The sequence below is a fragment of the Ictalurus furcatus genome, chromosome 10 (genome assembly GCF_023375685.1).
Source record: "Ictalurus furcatus strain D&B chromosome 10, Billie_1.0, whole genome shotgun sequence".
In the NCBI taxonomy this organism is placed as follows: domain Eukaryota; kingdom Metazoa; phylum Chordata; class Actinopteri; order Siluriformes; family Ictaluridae; genus Ictalurus; species Ictalurus furcatus.
In genome coordinates, this window is record NC_071264.1 from 28,710,209 (window position 1) to 28,732,248 (window position 22,040).

The 22,040-nt window shown below is 42.6% G+C and overlaps 1 protein-coding gene across 12 annotated transcripts in view; it reads right to left on the reverse strand.

Moving 5' to 3' along the window:
• LOC128613895 (centrosome-associated protein CEP250) overlaps positions 1 to 22,040 on the reverse strand; it is a 178,226-nt gene that overhangs the window by 138,383 nt on the left and 17,803 nt on the right. For all 12 annotated transcript variants that reach the window (XR_008386954.1, XR_008386956.1, XR_008386955.1 and 9 more), the window contains one exon: positions 8,628 to 8,691. The gene's annotated coding sequence lies outside the window, so the exon portion shown is untranslated. The remainder of the gene's footprint in view (positions 1 to 8,627; positions 8,692 to 22,040) is intronic.

The window sequence follows — 22,040 nt, forward strand, 5'->3', positions numbered from 1 at the left end:
CGCTAAGGCACGCTGGCAACTGGCAGCGGAGAGCAGGGAATGGAGGAGCACAAATTGAAAAAAAAAAGGAAAGAGCGACTCATTATGTGATGACAATCTTCAAAGCAGAGCGCCTGCTTCACCGGCAACCGGCCAATTCGTTTTAATTCAACGTTAATTGGGGGTGGTTGGGGGGGTGGGGGGGGGTGTGTTGAGGGTGGGGGGGGGGTGAGCAGTGCGTGCACTCAACCTTTCAAGCGCGGATTAATTGAACGTCTTACGATCTGAGGAGCATGAAGACTCGCACATGACGAATGTCTCTGAATGGTGTGGATACATAATTTGTAAATATTAACGGAATCGTTTAAATGTAAAGGATGGTCGATTTCCATTCATTTCCTCAGGAAAAAGGATTATTTTTCTCGTTTTTTTTTTTTATTTCCCCGGACAATTTCGGCACTTTTTTGATGATAAACTTTTTTTCTTTTTCTTTTTTTTTTTTAATTACAACCAGTGGATGCAAAATGATACGTATTAAAAAAAAAAAAAAAAAGTACCCTAGGATGTGATATACTATTGAATAAAACGATTACACTTTGGATAATATGGATGCTTTGTAAAGGGAAAAAAAAAAAAGTTGAAAGGATGCGGGCGTAAAGGACGACAGGCTGGCACCAGAGATGGCAGGATCCGAGGGCAGCGAGTTGGGACCCGGCGAAACGGAGCACGGGGAGAAGTGTGGGAAATGCCAGGGGCATTCTGTCACAAGCTTGTTCTTTGTTTTCCCCAGAGTAAAGTTGAAAGAAAAAAAAAAATATATATATAAATATATTATATATATATATATATAAATATATATATACACACAAGTCTTCCCCAGTTGCAACTCCAAACCCAACTGCCTGTCTGGTATACAAAGCCTATTATGTGCATAATTGAAGCACTAATTAGTACGCCTACCTGGACTGTGATTGGCCATATTAAATCATTACGACCGAATAATTATTTGTTTTTATTTCTAGAGTACCCACTACCCCCCCCCCCTTTCTGTCTGGCACAGTGTCCTTTCCACAGGAAGAACTGTTGAAATACACGACTGCCCAAAATATACAGACGTCTCCAGTTGCACCCTTTATTTTTATTCTGATAATTAACCTGGATAAAATGAAAGAAAGTGAAATAAAAAATGATGTAACCTCACAGATTTAACATATTTTCTAAAACGCAAATCTGTATTAGGTATCCTAAATTAAATTAAGGGAGATAAATTAAATAATAGGAGAAAACGAAATGCAATTTACTGTTTTTTTTGTTTGTTTGTTTGTTTGTTTTTTTTAGAAACTCATTTACCAATTTTACCAGGGATATTCACCGAGTGCTCATGTTTTATCATTCGTTATTAAAAAGTTTTTACAGTGGATGCTTTACAAAATTGTCGCACCCAGGTTACGCCCATCGTGTACCAAATCCCTCAGGTTCCAGATTTAACGTACGCAAAAGGTGCGAGGGGGTGGGTTAGGAGGGTGCGCGATTAGCGTTTATGAATGCCGCGTATAGAAAGCTGTGGGGCGAGGGAGGGTGGCCAGGCTGGCTGGCACTGGCAGTGGGTTTTGCGCCTGGCGCTTTGGAGCCACGATTCATGCAGATGTCGCTGTAGTTCTTCGCAAAAGCGCTTGCTCAAGCCGGAGAGGGAGGGGAGGTAACGAGGAGCTCGTTTGGCACCACGTACACCTCTGGCATATGGTTTTAAGATGCGCACGTGCTGTGTGTGTGTGTGTGGGGGGGGGGGGGTCAGAATACGTTGGAAAAGTCATGCCCACGTGAGATTTTGGGGAGGGTGGGGGTGTAATTAACATGAGGAGTGTTGGAGGAGTGGGGGAGTAATTACTCAATTTGTAAAGGGACAAAAAAATATATATATATAGCTATTCAGGCACAAGCAAGGTAAGGCAGAACTGACGGGGCATCTGCATGGAACAGACATTATGCAAAGTGGTGGCATTAATATGCATAAGGAGCTGCTTTGTTATTCACCCGGGTGCTAAAGCAATATTGTTTGGAAGCACCAGGCGCACTCTTGTTACAGTTGGGGAATGTTATCTCTCTCTGTGCAAACACAACCCCTTCCTCTCCTCTTCTCTAGCCACTTTCAGAATGTTTAATTATCACACTGTCCCTAGAGCTTCACTTGTTTGGAGTACTGGTTGCATGTTAAGTTGTTCGAAGACTTCTTGTAGTGAGATCCTCCACCGTGCGCGCTCTGACATGGTATCGCTCGACACTAGATGTTTATCCTGTCGTAAGCGACTTCGCGTGGGAGAGCACGTCCGAAACGTGTTCAGAATCAGAACGAGCGATACCGATTGCATCATCAGCTGCCTGGGACGTCGTGCGTTTGCAGAGAGTCCCCGGTCACGTTTCCCACCCCGTTGTGGGAGGACGAAATGAAACGGACTGGTGGAGACGAACTGATGGTCTTGTGCCAATAGATGGTGAGGGCTGGAGGGAGGATTTCCCTGTCTCTCGGCTTTGAGTCACTCCATCAGTGTTAACTCTAGTAACACTTGACCTTATCAAGTTCCCAAAAGAGTACCGGGTCCACCATATCTACAGTACTGACAGCTTCATCAGTCCGAGTTCCATCAGCTTCGTCCCACTGGATTGACGGTCGACGCCAGGGGGCTGACACGTCTAGGCAACTCTGACAAAACACAGCACCAAGTACAAAACGATCTAATATACAGATCTGCAAATGGCAAATATTTCCCAGAAATACCCACTGCTTAAATGAATCTAATCTGAGCAATGGCTTCTGGTCTCATCGTCATCTTACTGACCAAGAAACAAGTTCTAGTTTCTCGCATCTGTTCTGTCAGAGTTTGTTTTAGCCATGCAAAGACAAATAATATGACAGCGGTTACGCAAGGAGTTTTTCTATTCCAAGTGCTATAAAACAGATGTCAGACCGACAGCTTGGATTGGTCGGTGAGCTCAGCTGTGCTTCCGCAACATTACAGGCATCATCTGTAAAACTCTCTCTCTCTCTCTCTCTCTCTCTCTCTCCAAGTTTGTTTCAAAGTAGTAAACGCTACTTTGGGTTTATAATACATTAACAGCCTTCTGAATAAAAGTGTGAATCGTTGTAAACGTGTAGCAGACTGGGAAAACCTGTTGGATGTCGCTGCAAACACTATTAGGTGTTCTGCCTATAACACACTTTGACACCTCAACTTTAAAAAAAGCAGAAAGACGAAACGACGGTTTATTAAATTTCTAGACTTGCCTAGGCTCTCTGTAAAGATACCTTAGGTGGATAATAGTCCGGTTTAACAAACACGGCTGCAAAGCGGCTGAAGGCTATGAATATAGGTAGTAAACGTTTCATTCATCAGTTGAATTCAAACTGAAACAGCATAGAACAGTTGATTTTTGATCATCGGTGTGTTGGAGTCCTTCAATGGAAACAGAATCGAGTCTTTAAAAGGAATTCTCTCCCTTTTTCGCTTTTGGGGCGATGCAGACTGTACTGAAAAGCAGTTCTGGAAAAAAAATAACAACTATATTGTAAAAAAAAAAAATGTCAAAATGTGTATAGAAAAGTTTCCCAGGCTGCCACACATAGTACACAGTGACAGTTTAAGTTTATCCACAAGTCTGTTCAGGGTTTGATGTAGGGAAAGGTCAGATGAGGAGTTGAGTAAATTGGTGTTATTTCAGGATGTGGGAACGCAGCTCTTCGCCACGTCTACAGCAGGATACGGTTTTACCTTACGGAGTCTTCTACTAACCTGTAAGCAAACCCAGAGAACTTGTGTCTGAGGCTCTGAGGTTGAAGCCGGCTTTTATGACGTAATGTTAAGTATTAACGGCACGATTTTGCCGTCGCAGTCGTGAACCTTCGGTCGTGAGCGGGGATCGGCGATCTTAGAAGGCGTGATGTGACGTGCTCACGTTACGGGTGATCGAAGACAGCCAAAGTTCGGGTAGTGTGAGAAATTTCTGATTGAGGTCTCTGCTCGAAGCGAGAGCGCTGCCATGACGCTCGTCTAAAACCAACCGGTGGAAAGGCGGCATCGGATGACGCAAAACTCACGAAACATGCCAACGGACAGAACCCCTCACTTTGAAGAACGCTTGTGTTTATGCGAGCCCGTTTTCTGCATCGCGATGACTGATGAAAGAAGAACGTAGCATGATTAAAAGGTCATTTCCTTTAATTGCAGAGGATCTTCGTTGTATAATCTGATATGGGTGAACAAATGGCATCGCACAGTTGGTTACAGAGTTGAGGATTTTACTGGGATCTTGTACAATGTGGCAAATAACAATCTTTAAAGGCGGCTGTCTGTATGATGAGCATGCATACAAATGAAAGCCGGCCTCAAATATAGCTGCTTAATGGTTCCAGCAAATATCACTGCCTTGGCTAATAAAACTTTCAGAAGAAGTAGAAAATGAGCAATTCAATCCATCTCCCCGTTCCCCGCAATCAGACCTTGTGCACGCACACTTTTCTTAAGTGACCTTAACGCGGTGGCCTTTTCAGCGTTCTCCCCGACAGCGCTCCTAACTATTGGGAATGTTCTAATGGGGAGACTGAGCACGGAGGTGCTCTCCTGCAGCAGCAGCAGAATGCCATTGCCAGCGCCCAAGCCTAGGCAGTAATTGGTTCCGAGTAATTCTATCAGATTAGTATTAATAAGCTGTCGCTGCAGCGATCGAGATGACCTGCTCAGGCTCTCTGGCTTCTCAGAAACTTGCGTGAAGGTCAACCGTCAATCATGTCCCACGATATGATAATAAGTCTCTAAGGCCGAAATGAGGATGCTATTAGCCGTGGCAGAAACCGTTTAAATTAGAAACTGTCATAACTCGAGGGTAGAACACTGTCGGGGGGGGGCTAAGCAAGATGGAGGTCGTGAGGAAAGAGTTCACATCGGCCAAACGCTGAGAGAAACGCACGCGTGTATGCTTTCTCACAGCCTGCATCTGGCTAACATTAAGTGTTAAACTGCCGCTCCCAAACCGGTCGTCGTGATACGATGTGTATCCTGGTCAGAGCGAGAGAAATGTATGCGCTTGTTAACGATTCGAACCGAGCTCAGAGCTTCTGGCAAGTCTGTGGGAAACGTCTTAATGAATTAACCAAACTGGTGGTGCTAAGTGGGGCTTGCTTCAGAGCTCTCCTGCTAAAGTCTTTTCGCCGTTTGTTGAGGACTGACAGGTGCAAGAGAAGGTTAAAGCTTCTCGAATTCCCCGTCTTCAAGATGTGTGTGCGCATATGTAAAGTGTGAAAATCAGACCAACTGGGAATCTCTAGACCGATGCGCTACAGAAGCGTTGCAGGCCAAGAAAAGATGAACATTTGGAACCTGATGTGATCTGTGCATGACTGGGCTCCCCTGATCGCTCCCACAAGGCCTGAACTGCAGGGGAGCCATTACATGCACATCGTTCTGATCCCATCACCGTAGCAACTGCAGTTTCCATGATGCGGAAACGCCATGGGGTTCGGAAGCACTTCTCCGTGCGCTCGCCTCATGAGGAGGGGCATTAATGCCCTGTTAGATCACTTCTGTCTTCTTTAAGTCGGAACTGCATGGAATACTGTACAGTATTCTGGAGTCTTAAGAGCTGTGATCCCATAGTAAACATAAAAAAAAAAAAAAAAAAAAGGCAGGGCTGTGGTGTCTTCTTCCTTCTTTTTTTCCCTGGAGTAGATGGACACTGGCTACTCTCCTCTCCTCGTCCGGCCGTTTTCGCTTCTAACCTCCTGCATGAAATTAAAAAAACACGTCGCGCCCGGCATCGGGATTCCGGTTACATTTCACACTGCTATCATCACACTAGTAAAGCTGTGAGAGTTCTGTTCCTCTCCAGGTGTTCTCACACTTCAGTCTTTCTCACACGCACACTCGCTTTCACATAGAAGAACCAGTTCTGCGGATCGATCGACAAATTCTATACATCATGCTTGTGCACGCCAGTTTCCAAAACAGCAGACATCTGGCACATTCACTTGCTGATTTTATTATTTTCCTTGGAAGTAAGACTCACGCAAGCAGTCGCATATACGTGTGTGTGTGTATATATATATATATATGCATACAGTACAGTGCAAAAGTTTTAGGCACCATATTGTTTTTTTAGTACAAACTTTGCTACAGATTTTTAATTTTATGACTTCTACATTATCGAGTAGGTACAAAAAACATTTTTGATTCCCAAACATTAGTTTTCCAGCACAAAACTAAATGTTACAGAAAGATGTTTGAATGTCATTAAAGAAAGTAGCACATTACGTAAGAGACACTTTTCAGACCAAAAAAAAAAAAAAAAAACAGACAGTGCAACAGTCAAAGTCTCCAGAAGAACCGTGTCTGGTTCTGCAACATGCTCAATAAAACCGACAGCTCATTTCTTATAAAACTGTACAAATTGTACCGGAGACTACTTTTTTTTATTTTTTTGTCACACCAAATGACTTTGTTTCATTTAATACCGTTTACTGCTCTTTACGTATTTATTATTATTTTTTTTTAATGTAGAAACATTTTAATTTCATTATTTTGAACAGATCTTTGCTCTACAGCATTTCTTTACATGTGCCTAAAACTTTTGCACAGTACTGTATGTTATATATATATATATATATATACACACACACACACACACACACACAACACATACACACACTACCGGTCAAAAGTTTGTGGACACAAAATGTTAAAAATCGGTGATCTAGACACAAATATAATCGTGCCGACGTATTCGTTTCTTTCGTTAGAAAACTAACATTTTATTTACAACAAAGTTTTTTTTTGTTTTGTTTTTTTAAACGGACGACTCGGAAGCGAAATATTCCGAAAAGCAGCCGATAAGAGTCCAGCGTCGGTGGGAACTCCTTTAATACTGTTTAAAAAGCATCTCGGGGAAATTCCTCGAGAAATCGGTCGAGAAAACGCTGAGAATACATTTCTGGAAATTCTAGACAAAAGGGCATCTACTTTGAAGATGCTAAATTATTAAATGATTTTGATTTATTTTGGATTTTTTACCACAACATAATTCACATAGCTCCATTGGTGTTACTCCAGAGTGTTGATGACTTTATTATTAGTCTAAAATAATAATGAGCAGAGCAGAGCGGACGTGACTGTGCTGAAAACGCTTTGGCCGTGTGATCCGCTACGTTATGCTGTCTTGCTAACTTTGCCGTCGCTCCAAGCACGCTTCTAACTTCATTATACAGTATGTGACGGTTATAAAAACACACACAAGGACATGGCATTGCTACACTGTCACGCTCGTTCATATTCCGTAGGTTTATTTTTGCCTCGGCGTGCCCCTTTTCCCTCACAACCGCTATCACTCACGGCTTATAACGACGGCGTGATAACTACTGACAAAGTAAGAGATTTGATATTTTAAAAAAGAACGACAATTACGGGATTCGATCTTTTTATTCCGTTTGTTTTTTTTTCTATAACACAAATGTATTATAATTTCCCTTCATTTACACCAGTGGATCATTATTATTTTTTTAAACAGTCTATTAATACCATGATATTTTTAGACCAAGTGAAATACCAAGAAAATCGTATCAAACCGTAACACCCCTAATCCAGATCATCTGCTTTATCTCCTCGGAACTATTTGACGAGCGTGTGTGTATTCACACACACCCACACACACGTGCACACACAGAGGAGTGTGGTGATGCATCAGGTATCCACAGCACTGATATAATAAAGCTACAGGCCCGGGCTTGCTGCCCCAGTGCTGCCTGTCACCACTCTAAATGACGTGTTCTTCCAAAATTTACAGTCCTGTCAGGAGATCCCGGCCTAAAAGCGCCGACCCCACCAAATGAGCCAAATGAGATCAGGATGTCGGTTTGACAAGAGAAAGTCAGACTCGGGCCTTCAGGACGACACGTGGGAATAAATACGAGCCGCAGGACGTGTGTATCGTGATACCGTCACGTGTCCGCACCGTACCGGCGTACAGGACGTTTCGCCGGCTCGGGACGTTTCTTTTGTTTTATGTTTTTGGTTCCTTTCTGGGATCCTGATACAGTTCGAACATGATGACCAAGCTTCAGCACGTGAGCTCGCAGGCGCAGCGGTCCAACATCTGTAGCTGCTTAAGTACAATACGCAGGAGACCTACTTGAGCCCCGGCTCGAATCGCAAATTGAACCTCGGTGTAAATAAAACTAACATGTACTCGGCAGAGTTGTACTCTTTCCAAGCAAAATCTTTATAGAGCGGACAAGGTTCGAAAATGGCGTGCTGTATTCTACAAGGAGGCGGCGGAGAGGGAGAAACAGAGAGCTGTTAGATCCATGGTAAATCCACGTAGCTGTGGCCTTGGATATGAAAGCCTCTTCTTGTTCAAAGAAAATTAAAAACTGAATTTTTTTTTTTTTTTAAAGCCTGTAGTGAATACAAGCGTATGAGAAGGATAGGGTTATTTCTGCATGGCTGCTTTGTCTGCTTACGTGGGAATTTCTCGTCAGTATTATAGAAGCTATCGTGGCCTTTTTATAAGAAGACGTCAATGTCATGATTAAGTGAGATAATAAACCTGTGAAAGGTGTCTCTGTTGTGGAGATTTGTTTGGCGGACTCGGAGCCGCTATCTTACCTCAGGTTAAAGAATTCTGGAGCAGATGTAAATCAGCAGACGGCTTCGCCTCTCTTAAACGTTCCTTAGGGGAGAAATAAAAAAGCAAGAAAGGAGGAAAAATATGATTACTTCCATGGTTTAGAGATTATGGACATATGGACATCGCTGAGCACCGGAGGGAGATGAGTAAACTTTTCCCCGTCTAGTTTGGCTACAGTAATTAACATTGTTTTCAGCAGGGATGCGACGTGTAATCGCAACAAGAACAGAAAAGTGGAAATGTTGCCTTTTACAGCTCATGAATCTTTTCTTTTTCTGAGTTTTTATGAGTTGGCTCTCTTTTTTTTTTGCGCGTCCTGGCTCTGAGGAAACGCTTCATTAAAAAGGAATGCCCGTATTTTTTCCCTCCGTTTTTATTTTTTAATACAGGGCAAACTGTAGCGAGAGCGAAAAGCCAGATTTCATCCTGGCTCGGGTTCGCCGGTCATGCTGGCTTCATTAGACCGCAGGACTGCGGCGGGACGATAGGGCAAGAGAATACGCTGGAATACTACTGTGAATGAGGAGAATGGCAGGAGGAAGGGTGGAGGTTAAGGGGAAAGAAAGAGAAACGGTTATAGAGAGTGCTGAAATGATGAAGCTAAAGAGTGGGGGAAACGATGTAGATGGAGAAATGAAAAGATACACATCGTTACTTTCTGTGGACTAAGGGGGGGGGGAAACAAAAAAAAGAGACCAAAGTCATCTGAATCGCTTTACAGGCTACAAGATGCATGATCAAACCCACAAACAGTCGCAGGTTTCACAGAGTGTCCTGCCAACCACTCTGACCTCTCGTCACATTTCCAGGTGGTCTATTTTTGTTTTAAAGACTTAATGAACCATATAGCGAGCTGCAAATTCTGCTCACACTGCAGATAGAAGATTTATTTATTTTTTACCCAGAAAATCCCCTAAGGTACATCTGTGGATAGAGCAACTGTCCATGATTACGACATATATAACAAAACATACACTGAACTGATACGTAACTGCAGAAATGTTTGGATTTATAAGCGACCGGCTGTGCGAATACGCTTACTTCACACGACTGTGTATAAAGTACGTACTAATACATTACTTTATATAACTGTGTATAGAGCAAACAAGCAAAGCGATATTATATCAAGCGGAGAACAATACAAGTAGTGCTACCATACGAGATCTTTCTATTGAGTTCTAGAACAGGAAAGTGCGCGGAGTAGAGGTAAAGGATAACGTGGGGTTGGTGTTTTAGGGGTTAGTTAGGTGTTCACGGAAGAGGTGGGTCTTTAGCTGTTTTTTGAAGATGGTGACGGATTCTGAGGTCCGGATTGAGGTTGGAAGATCATTCCACCACTGAGGGACAGTTAGTGTGAAGGTTCTGGAAAGGGACCTTGCGCCACGCTGAGTAGGCACTACTTAGCGTCGGTCGTTAATCGATCGCAGATTGCGTGAGGGAACGTAAACCTTCAGGAGAGTGTTGAGGTAGAGGGCGCTGTTCCAGATAAGGTCTTGTACGTGAGCATCAAGGCCTTGAATTTGAAGCGGGCGGCTACAGGAAGCCAGCGGAGGGAGATGAAGAGGGGTGTGACATGGGTTCTTTTGGGCTGGTTGAAGACGAGGCACGCTGCAGCATTCTGAATCACCTGAAGGGGTTTGACGGAGCTGTCTGGGAGACCCGAGAGTAGCGCGTCGCAGCAGTCCAGTTTTGATATGACAAGAACCTGGACTAGTAGCTGTGTAGCCTGTTCGGTGTGAAAGATTTTCGGTTTCGGTGAGATAGGGTCTGATTTTCTCGATGTTATACAGAATGAACTTACAGGACTGTGCAGTTGTTGAAACGTGGTCTGTAAAGGTGAAGCAGTCATCAAAAGTCACCCCACGGTTCCTGGCTGTCCTGGATGGCTTGAGTGTGGTTGAGCCGAGTTTAATAAAATGAAAGGACTTGAAAGGAACGCAAAAAAAAATAAAAATTCAGATGTAGGGCCTATATGGTATATAATACTGAAAGAAAATATAAAATACACTTTTATTACTGAACGACCAATTTATTGACAAGGAAATGCAAAACAATGCCATTTTGTTTTTTTATTGGCTCACAAGCCCATAATTCACAGCTCTAAGTGTTCCTGAGCCCTATTCGGATTGGATTAGTTTATAAGTGACCATAGGAGACACGAGTTTCTAGCGGGTTGCATTCTCTATGAACCCGGATGTTTGTGTCACGTGGTCATATGATCGCTCTCCATTCACAACATGGCGTCCAAGCCAGTACCTCCAGGAATCTGCGATTTTACGATCACAGACGTGAACTCAAAATCAAGCGGACCCCTCGATATTCGGAGGAGCTTGGAATTTCTCAAAATTACCGCAGATTTGGGCCAAGACACATCATGTGACATCATCACAACACGCATTCACGTCGAACATGAGTACGTGTACGCGGTCTGCCAAGTGATCATACACGTGCTGGAGTAGAGAAGAGACTCTGGCTTTTATCTTAGTTTGGGGCGAACCAAGGTTCCAGCAACCGTATGAAAACGCTGTTCATAATCCCAACGTGTTAAAAAGCCTATAATTCAGGAAGTGTTTAAGCATCCGGGGGAGGGTCACTGATGCACACTACGAGACTAAATACGGCAAGCACCAGCAGTCAAACACCTTTTTTTCCACCGCGAGGCAACATCTGCATAAAAAATCACAGATGTGTATCCGGACTAGACTAAAATGATCAGATTGGTGCTCACTTTGTAAAAATAAAAAAAAAACCCAAACAAACAAAACAAAAAAAAAACCAGCAAGTAATTCGGTCTGTAATTGTCTCCAAGATAGATAGGGAAAAACACTGATACAGCCTAACCAGACTTAAATAAAATTACAGAGTAGCACCTGGAAATAGGAACTTTCCCCAGGACCAATGTAAATTTAATCTTGTCCGGATAGGGCTCTAAATAATGTGCATCTTTTCCATCTCGTGTCCTTTCCCCTTCAGTGAATTGGCCTTAACGCTAGGTGAATTTTATTTGCGTTGCTGAAAAAGCAGAAAAACGTCTACAGCTAAACTGTAAATTCTGCCCTTCTGCATACATCAGTCAATTATCTTCAGGATGAGGGGAGGACGGGGGGGGGGGGGGGGGCTTTAGTTACAAAAGGTTGAGAACCTCTGGACTAGAGTATACTGTTACCAAAGAGTTCTGATTCGTCTAAATGCTTTTAGACATGCTTCTCTCTTGGCAGCAGAAGTTTTACATGAACTAACTGCACTTCCTGCTGCTTTCAGGTCATCCTGCAAGTCTTTTTATTTTTTATTTTTTTTTGAGTGACTGCTGGCTTCTCTCTTAAATTCCTTATTGTTAGTCTGGGAGTGAGTTGTCAAACCTTGAGTGGTGCACTTATTCGAGAACGATTAATTGTAATTCCATGAACTTTCCACCTGCATATTATCTAAGTAATTGTCCTGAGAGGGATGTTTAAGGTATTGGTAGCTTTTTTTTACCCATTCGAGTGTTTAATATTGTTCTCTTTGACAACTTTACAAAGCTCCTTCACCTTCACCATGATCGCTGCTTGCTGCATGAAATCTTCCCAATCAATGGGAACATCTTTTATAATGGCATGAGATGTAGACTGAACAAGAACGTTTTTTGAAGCATGTGTGTGTGTGTGTGTGTATATATATATATATATATATATATATATATATATATATATATATATATATATATATATATAAATCGAGTCAGTAATAAAATATTTTAGATTTCCAAACATTAGTTTTCCAGCGAAAAATTAAACGTTACAGAAAAATGTTTGTGTGTCAGTAAAGAAAGCAGCGTACTAAGCGATGAGACATTTTTCAGACAAAAAACAGAACGAATGCCGGCGGATTTTGATGCAAAAATAAGAAGTGAGCGCAAAAGTCAAAGTCTCCAGAAGAACCGTGGCTGGTTCTGCAACATGCTCAATAAAACTTACAGCTCATTTCTTATAAAACTGTACAAATTGTACCAGAGACTACTGTTTGGTTGTCACACCAAATATTATTACCGTTTACTTCTCTTAATAGTATTTATTTTAAATGGAGAAACATTTCATTTTAATTATTTTTGAAGACATCTTTGCTGTACAGCATTTCTTTGCATGTGCCTAAGACTTTTGCACAGTACTGTGTACACACACACACACATATACATACATACATATATATACACAGTTCCCTCCTTGGTAAATAGGAGCAAAGGCGGCGTTGTCGTTATTGTTTAACCTTTTGATCTTTTGTTAAAAAAAAAAAAAAAAAATCACAAAAATACTCTGTACTCATGGATATCAAACAATTGCAAACAAAACACAGGTTTATCAAAATAATAATAATAATAAATAATAAAAAATTTAAATATATGTGTGCAACAATTATTGGCACCCCTTTGAATTCATGTGAGATAAATATATTTGAAGTATATTCCTATTGATATTTTACCTTTTTTTTTTAGTACAGCTGAGTGACTAGGAACAGGAAATTGTTCAACCTTGACTTCCTGTTTCACAGGGGTATAAATATGAGGTAACACACAGGCCAAATTCCCTTAGTCAGCCGTAATAATGAGTAAGACCGAGGAATATAGCTGTGATGTGCGGCAAAAGGTTGTTGAGCTTCACAATATGGGAAGTGTCTATAAGAAAATAGCACAAGCATTGAAAATGCCCGTTTCCACCATCAGGGCAATAATCAAGAAGTTCCAGTCAACTGGAAATGTTATGAATCGACCTGGAATTGGACGTGTGTCTATATCGTCTCAACGCACTGTGAAGAGGACGGTTCGAGTGGCCAAAACATTTGCTGAATTTTCGTCTTGGGGTCAGAAAGTCTCCAAAACTACAATCTGAAGTCACCTACATCGCCACAAGTTATTTGGAAGGGTTTCAAGAAAAAAAGCCTCTACTCTCATCCAAAAACAAACTCGAGCGTCTTCAGTGTGCCAGACACTACTGGAACTTCAAATGGGATCGGGTTCTATGGTCAGATGAAAACAAAATAGAGCTTTTTGGTAATAAACACCAGAGGTGGTTTTGGTGCACACAGAGAGGTAGCCATGTGGAGAAGTTCCTCATGCCCACGGTTAAATATGGAGGTGGATCTTTAATGTTTTGGGGCTGTTTTTCTGCCAGAGGACCTGGACATTTTGTTAGGATACATGGCATCATGGACTCTGATCAAATATCAACAGATATTAAATGAAAACCTGACTGCGCCTCTGACAGAAAGATTCAAATGGGCCGTGGTCGGATCTTCCAGCAGGACGATGATCCAAAACATACATCAAAATCAACACAAAAATGGTTTACTGACCACAAAATCAAGGTCCTGCCATGACCATCCCAGTCCCCTGACCTGAACCCCATAGAACTGAAGAGGAGAGTCCACCAGTGTGGACCTGGAAATTTGTCGGATCTGGAGAGATTCTGTATGGAGGAACGGTCTCAGATCCCTCGCCGTGTATTCTCCAACCTCATCAGGCATTATAGGAGAAGACTCAGCTGTTATCTTGGCAAAGGGAGGCATTGACTAAAAGGGTGCACACCTATATTTAACAAACATTTTTTGGGATAAACCTGTGTTTTGTTTGCAATCGTTTGAAAGATCAAAAGGTTAAAGAATAAAGACTAAAATAAGGTTTTTCACAGCCTCCTTTGCTCATATTTACCAAGGGTGCCAATATTAGTGGAGGACACTGTGTGTATATATAATCTCAGTTACCAATATCTTTACATACACTTTTTGACCATTTTTAACAGTTAAACTGAAATCGCATTAAATGTCCTGGTTTCATCATTTCAAAGTAACGAGATGCAAACTTTTTTCCACTCAACTATAATTAAGTAGTGCCACCCCTGAGTGTGCTCTTGCCCCCGCTTTGCCACGCCACTGAGCATTGTGCTAATCCCCATCTTGAGTTCTGCCCTTGCCTTGATTAGAAACAGGGCCCATAAATCAGTGTCAGGAGACAGAAGGCCACCCACCAACCCCTAAGTGCCAGCGCTTCACTCTTCAGCGGAACAGCACTTGATTTGTTAATAGTGTACATAATGGCGCCATTTTCACAAGCCGCATTAAATCATAAGCGCTAGGCCCTGTGTGAGCATTAGAGCAAAAGAGGGGCATGGTGATACACAACTCTACTGGAGGGTTTTTATTTATTTATTTATTTATTTATTTATTTATACTCCCTCAGAAGACTAAATTGGATTCTCGCTGCATTGTTTTCTAATTTGAAACATCCATCATTTATTATTAAAGGAAGAAAAGGAAGGCAGGCTCGCCTACGGCAGCCAATGCTCCACACCCTATTCCATCCAAACATCAAATAACCCCACACACACACACACACACGCACGCACACACACGCACACTGCCCTTACCCTGGAACCACTCTTTTGCAGTTCATTTCTGTAGCGAGAACTGAAGGAGAGGCTGAAATTTATGTGCTGCTTGGAATGAACGGCTGATCACGGTGACGTGATCTACACGGGCAGACAAGATGCCGGCGAATCGCTCATAACAAAAATACATGGTCTCTAGTCTATACCACCTCTCCAATAAAGAAGAAATCCACTGGGTAAATTGCTCCGGTCTGGATTTGCGTTATAGAGGAGCGCCATCCTGTTCCGTATTATCAGGATGCCGCAGCTAAGTGTCGCAATTAGGCCGCCCTTTTTCATGCAAATCTGCCTGACAGCACAACAATCAGCTCTCTCCACGTCCACGTGCCTGCTCTGGCATTTGCCGCCGCTGCCCACATTTGCATTATTTATCATATCGGGATGAACGTGGGGCCACTGTGCGCCGCAGCGTCGGCTGATTAGTATGGCATTACATATGTTAAGCACAAAGACGGGGCCGTTCCCTTTTTCTCATGCGCCACTGCGGGCTGATGAACAGGGGAAAAGGAAGCTCTCATTTAATATCTCATGGCTCCAGAAAATCGAATATGAATGGGAAACGCTGAGGGAGGGAGTGAGGGAGCGACAATCCGGTCCGGTGTCTGGTTGTGTTCGTGTCTGTCCAGTTGGATGTGTGGACGAGTGTGAAGCTTACTATGAGATGGTAGTAAGGACAGGTGGCGCTACAGCTTCATGACTCTTCATGCTCAAGCACAGAACAGGATGCACACCGTCGTCTACGCACCCCTTATTATTTCCTCGTGTGGTTTGTATGAAGTACACTGAGATGACTGCGTGCTGTTTGTGCCACACACTGAAGACATTTCTTAAAGGAGCTATGTGCACTTGTATGCGCCAGCTAGCCCCGTAAGAGCTTGAGTAAATTAAAGATTAAGTGTTGAAAAGAGGAAAAATTATGATAAAAGAGAACTAACCAGGAGCTTAATGAGCAAATAACTACATCGGATCCACCCCTCCCTTCAGTAAAGCCTGACGAAGGTAACACTGAAGGAGAGAGCTATATATAAGAGAGAGAGAGAGAGAGAGAGAGAGAGAGAGAGGGAGAGAGGAAAGGTAGAAGCCCCATCCTTGCACCGTTAAAGCCTGATTTCCTTAAAAACGAAACAAGACCCTTAGTTAAAGCATCGCCTCTGAAATCATGAATAAACATGAGGCTACCTCTGCGTGCGTACATCACTCGCATATCACTAATAAAAACCTGCAGCAATTACCAATCCTACCACGCAAGTACTTGCTCGCTCAGACCAGCGACACACAAAAGGGAGGAGGATTCTTGTACTAAAATGGCTCCCGGAGATCTTTCGCCTCTGGTGCTGAGCAGAAAAAAAAAAAAAATGAAGAAATGTACAAAACTGTTTAAAAAAATAAATAAATAAACAAAAATGCATAATGACATTTGTGAAAATAATTAGAATACAAAAACAATCTCATCTCGGATGCAGCCACCTCCTCCTCCGAGCAGTTTTCTTTCTCACTCAGAACTTATTCAACCTTCAGAATCTATTTTTTGCTATATGTGGGAGCACTTTGCCTTTCCAGACTGGTCATTTAACATGAAAGCGAGCGAGAGAGAGCGAGAGCGAGAGCGAGAGAGAGACAGAGAGCGAGAGAGAGAGAGAGAGAGAGAGAGAGAGAGAGAGAGAGAGAGAGAGAGAGAGAGAGAGCGTGAGAGAGCGAGGCTTTACTGCAGGCTGTGGACGAGGTGAAATTGTATTTTACGTCCCGCTCGGCTCGGCTCGGCTTGGCCTAGGGCAAATGACGTTTCTTTAAAAAAAAAAAAAAAAACACAATTAATAAAATAAAATAAATGAATAAATAAGCGCGCATTGGAGAGCGGACATCTCGTTTACACGCTCAACAAAACGGAAACGCCGGCTCGAGAAGAGGGAGAGATCTGGTTTAAGCAAATCTCGTCGACGTTTGCGAAAATAAATAAATAAAAATCCTAAAAATGCCAATTTTGTATTTGTGCCCCACTGAAAACACTGTTAACGCTTTAATTTAATGACGCATCAATATTTGATCGTGGTTGTCGAATACTACCGGTACAGATCCGTAAATAATTGACGAGCATGGCAGCATGGCATAATACTGACGGTAATTTATAGAGTAAGCACGAGCGTTGTTTCCTGCGCTGCTCGAAACGCCTCGGGCTAATTTTAAGCGAAACATATGTACGCAGCGGATCTCTGAGACAACATGTATATTTCAGGTAAAACTGTGATTGGTATTCGTGTCGGTGCGTACGCGTGTCAGTATGGAGAGTAGTCTCTGCACTTAGCCACACATAGGAGAGTGGCTCGTTGCAGTTGCAGCACAGTGCAGTAATTTCTTTGATCATTTTTAATGGTGCTGTTCATTTCATGTGGGTGTGCTGCTTGTGCACATGTGTGTGTGTGCGCACACACACACACACACACACACACACCACCCTGCAGGTGTCATTTCACTCCTCCAGCTCTGGGATTAGTATGCGGCAGGCAATAAAGAGCTGGGTCATTACACTGCGCCGCACGCATCCATAATATCAACACACCAGCGTCATTACCTTTTCAAAAGGACACTACTGGCTCACTGTCTGCTCAAAGAAATGGTATGCGGAAGAGAAACGCCGATAGAAAGAGACGAGACTGAGATCAAGGAGTGAAATATACACGTAGAGAATTAAAGCTGTGGGATGAGAGGAAAATGAACACGGCAGGAACGGTTATATAATAGAAATGGCTTATGGAATAATATATATATATATATATATATATATATATATATATATATATATATATATATATATATATATATATATATGAAATGCTATTTAATAAGAATGATTACGACTAAGGGTGAAAGATAGGATGTAATCGCGATAAATAACATAACGTGGGTATGAGCATCACTTCTGGTACAATTGCAGTTGTGGCAAGTCAGCAGCCTGGGACAAGCGATTCGACAACTAGAAGATGAAAAAGAAAAAAAAAAAAAAACAACAGCTCCTTATTGAATAAGGAACAAAAACCCCACAAAACACCTCATTGCACTAAGTAGCGCCCATCATATAACGCTCCTGCTAGCGCAAAACTCAGTCATGTCAGAAACTCTGTTTGTTTTTTAAACAGAGGAAAGGGATTATAGCCACACAGTCATCCTCTCTCCAGAAATGTATACTCATTTGTTTGACATAATCCACTTAACCAGCTAGCATCGTCAGTTAGGAACTCGGCAGTACACTGTTTTGCTAGCCTTACAACTCTAACCTCAGAATTGTGAATTATATTTCAGTGCTTGATTGACATATCCCACAACAACAATAATTATATCACTGCATTCAATCTGGCCCATGCGGGGGGGCGGGGCAAGGCATCTATAAAACCACCTCCACAAAATACTGATTAGACACGAATTAGAGTCTCGGAGCTTGAGCATGTTTTACAGTCGATAACACAGCCGCGTCGCTGCTTAGCAGAGACGAGCAGGCTTGTTCGCAGACCATCTCCCCGGTTCTTGATTTCCAAATACAGGTTCTGGCCCGAGTGTGTAGGAAAAGAGGAGAAAGACTGTACGGGTCACCAACCGCTTAATATGAACATCTGTAACACCTGCTCATGCATGCGATTATCCAATCGGCCGATCTTAGATATACATACGGGTCAAGAGCCTTGCTTAACGTTCACGTCAAACGTCGGAATGGGGAGACGATGTGATCTCCGTGACTGCTGTGCCAGTGTGAGTATTTCAGAAGATGCTGATCTTCTGGGATTTTCACACACAAACGGTCGCTAGAATATATACAGAACGGTGCACAAAAAAAAAAAAAAAACATCCAGCATGGCCAGACTGGCTCGAGCGGACAGGGAGCCTAGAGTAACTCAAAATCCTCACTCTTTACAAGCGTGGTGAGCAGAAAAGCATGTCAGAATGCACAGCCTTGAGGCGGAAGGGCTACGAGAGTGACGCCACATCGACTTCCAGGAATCTGAGGCTACAGTAGGAAACAAGATTGGAAAAAATGGAAAAATCGTCAACTGTCCAGTAACTCTGGAATAAGGGATGAAAAGAGAGAGAGCGAGAGAGAGAGAGAGAGAGAGTGAGAGAAAAAAAAACTGTGAAAATATTAAACTACAAAAATGTTACCTTCATTTATATAGACTGAAGAGTTCTGGAAAAGGTCATCTTCTGAGAGCATCCAAAGAAGGTCCTTAAATAACCTTCAGAATTATAATATGAAATTCTTGGCCACAATGTTTGGCTTGAAACATCCTTAAAATACCAAAAATGTTCTATTTATTGTGTTTTTTAAATTAAATGCTTCATATTTTGGTGCAATACTTAACAACATCCTGCCAACAATTCTCCCAGCAAAGACATTTCCCAGCATCATCATCATCATCATCCTCCTCCACATAAGACAAGATCTTACAGTGCATTCATTACTCCAATTAGCCTGCAGAGGGCAGAAAATAACATGCAGATGCCCATGGCTGGTAAGTGAAGTGAGGTTTTTTTCTTTTTGTGCATGCTTAACAGATGTGCGGGCAAATCTCGCTCTAATGACCTGGTTTAAGTGCAGCAGGAGCGATCGCAGGCCAGAAGTGTGTGTCCACATGGACAACAGCTGGCGCTGAAAAATCAGGATGCTGAACGCTTGGCTAGAAACGAAAAGTTGGGCGAGTAGATTAATTAGATGGTCAGAGGTTAAGGAAACATAATCTGATATAACTGGCTGACTTGAAGTTGGCTTGGTGTAGTCATCAGAACAGGCTCGTGTCCAGAACCTTCTAACTCGACGCGGTCTTCGCTTAGCTTGAGTGAGTGGACCTCTCTGCAAAGATGCCTACAGTAGCTTCGCATTGAAAACGCAACCGTACTGATATATAGCACGAGAATATGAAAAAAAGAGCCACATTTCCCATTTATTTCAAGATGATCATTATGGAAAATATGTATCGATTTCTCTATGGTGATAAATGCAAGGCTATTCCAGAGGTAGACTAAACGGCCAAATGTTTGCAGATACCTGACTATCTCTCCCAGATGTGGTTCGTCCCAAAACTATTGTCACAAAGCTGGAAGCGCAGAATTCTATAGAATGTCTTTGTATGCTGGAGCTTCACCATTTCCCTTCACTACGAAGCCCAAAGCTGCTCCAGCATGACAATGCCCCTGTGCACAAAGCGAGCTCCATGAAGACATGGTTTGCCAAGGTTGGATTAGACGAACTGGAGTGTCCAGCACAGAGCCATGACATCAACCTTTATGATGAACTGGAAAGCTGACTATGCGCCAGACCTCCACACTTGACATCAGTACCTGAGCTCACTTATGCTCTTGTGGCTAAACGAACACAAATCCCCACAGCCACGCTCCAACATCTAGTGGAAAGCCTTCCAAGAAGAGTGGAGCTTACTATAACAGTGAAGGGGGACTAAATCCGTGTTCATATGGACATATGTACATATGGACGTGACATTCAGGCGTCCACTTACTTCTGGCCGTACAGTGTAGCTCTTTGTACATCATTCACCAGAATGCTGCTTGGCCCTGGGTGTTAAGTATGTAGTGGTTTTACAACTGAAATAAAGAACTCTTGGTTGAATAATACATACTCATGGCTGGCAGGCCTAACGATTCCCTGAGCACCCGCGCAAAAAGATCCCACCGGCCTGATAAAAGGCCTCGCTTTCTGCAGCAAACGTGCTCATTTTCCAGACGTGGGCCTCCAGTTCACTTTAATTGGCCTTTTCTCCAGCGTTGGACCTTAATTACTTTGTTCCTGGATTAAAGGCCTCAGACTGTTCAGACAAGGCTAGGGTCCTAACCTTTACCAGACTGCTCTCTTTTCTCTCTCTTACTTACACACACACACACACACACAAGTGGAGTGTGTATTAAAGGAGGGGGAATGCAGCCTCAGGTCCAGCACGCGTTCCACACAGTGGACCGCTAACCTTTCCTTTGAGGCTGTCGACTCAAAAGGTCACTAAAAGATATACAGCTGATGCGGTTGTGAGACATCTGGAATATTGTCGATTTATGTGCATATTTCTCTCCGTGCCAAGAACAATAATAGCGTTGAAGTATAAAGCAGTCCATTTGCAAGGCTCTGCTGTTTTTCATTAGGAATGTGGACTTTTAACTGAAGACTCTCAGGAGCAGAATACGAAGAATCAGAAGCGCAGGGAGAACAAAAGTCGATTGCTGTTGTTCAGCGACCGCTTAGAGCAGAAAACCTTGACGAGGTCCATGGCTGTTATAATCCGACAGGAAAGAATTCCGATCGGCAGTATGGGACATGCACAAACAAAAAAGATGTTCATTTCATTTTCAAATCCGTCATAAAAAAAAGACTAAATCATAATGCACACTGAAGGACATCGCAGACAGAATATTACACTTACGGTGCTTATTTTTCATTTCAACTTTCCAAGAGTTGTATGTAATATAGCTGGACGATCGCGTAATCGCAGTTATGATCGTTTTACCTCCTCTATTAATATTATTATTGTCTGTAATACTTTTAAGCTTAAGTTACCTACTTGTTTAATTTTAGACGTCAGTGCATACTGACGCTGGTTTGTTAAACTACAAGCTTCCCATTCAGATAGTTTTGTACTTACCTGTACATTACACCTGACAATCGCACTAATACGTGGTTCTCCCCCCCCCCAAACCGTTACCATAAAGTTAGAAGCACACAATTGTATAGTCTTTTATAGCCACTGAACACCTTTGCGATGAACTGGAACGCCAACTGTGCCCCAGTCCTCCTCGCCGGACATGAGCGCCTGATCTCACTAATACTCTTGTCGCTGAATGGACACAGATCCTCACAGCCACGCCCCAAAATCTAGTAGAAAGCCTTCCCAGAAGAGTGGAGCTTATTAGAACAGCAAATGGGGATTAACTCCAACTAACCTAATGCGGTTAGAACGTCCTGAAGTCTTTCCCATGTTGAAA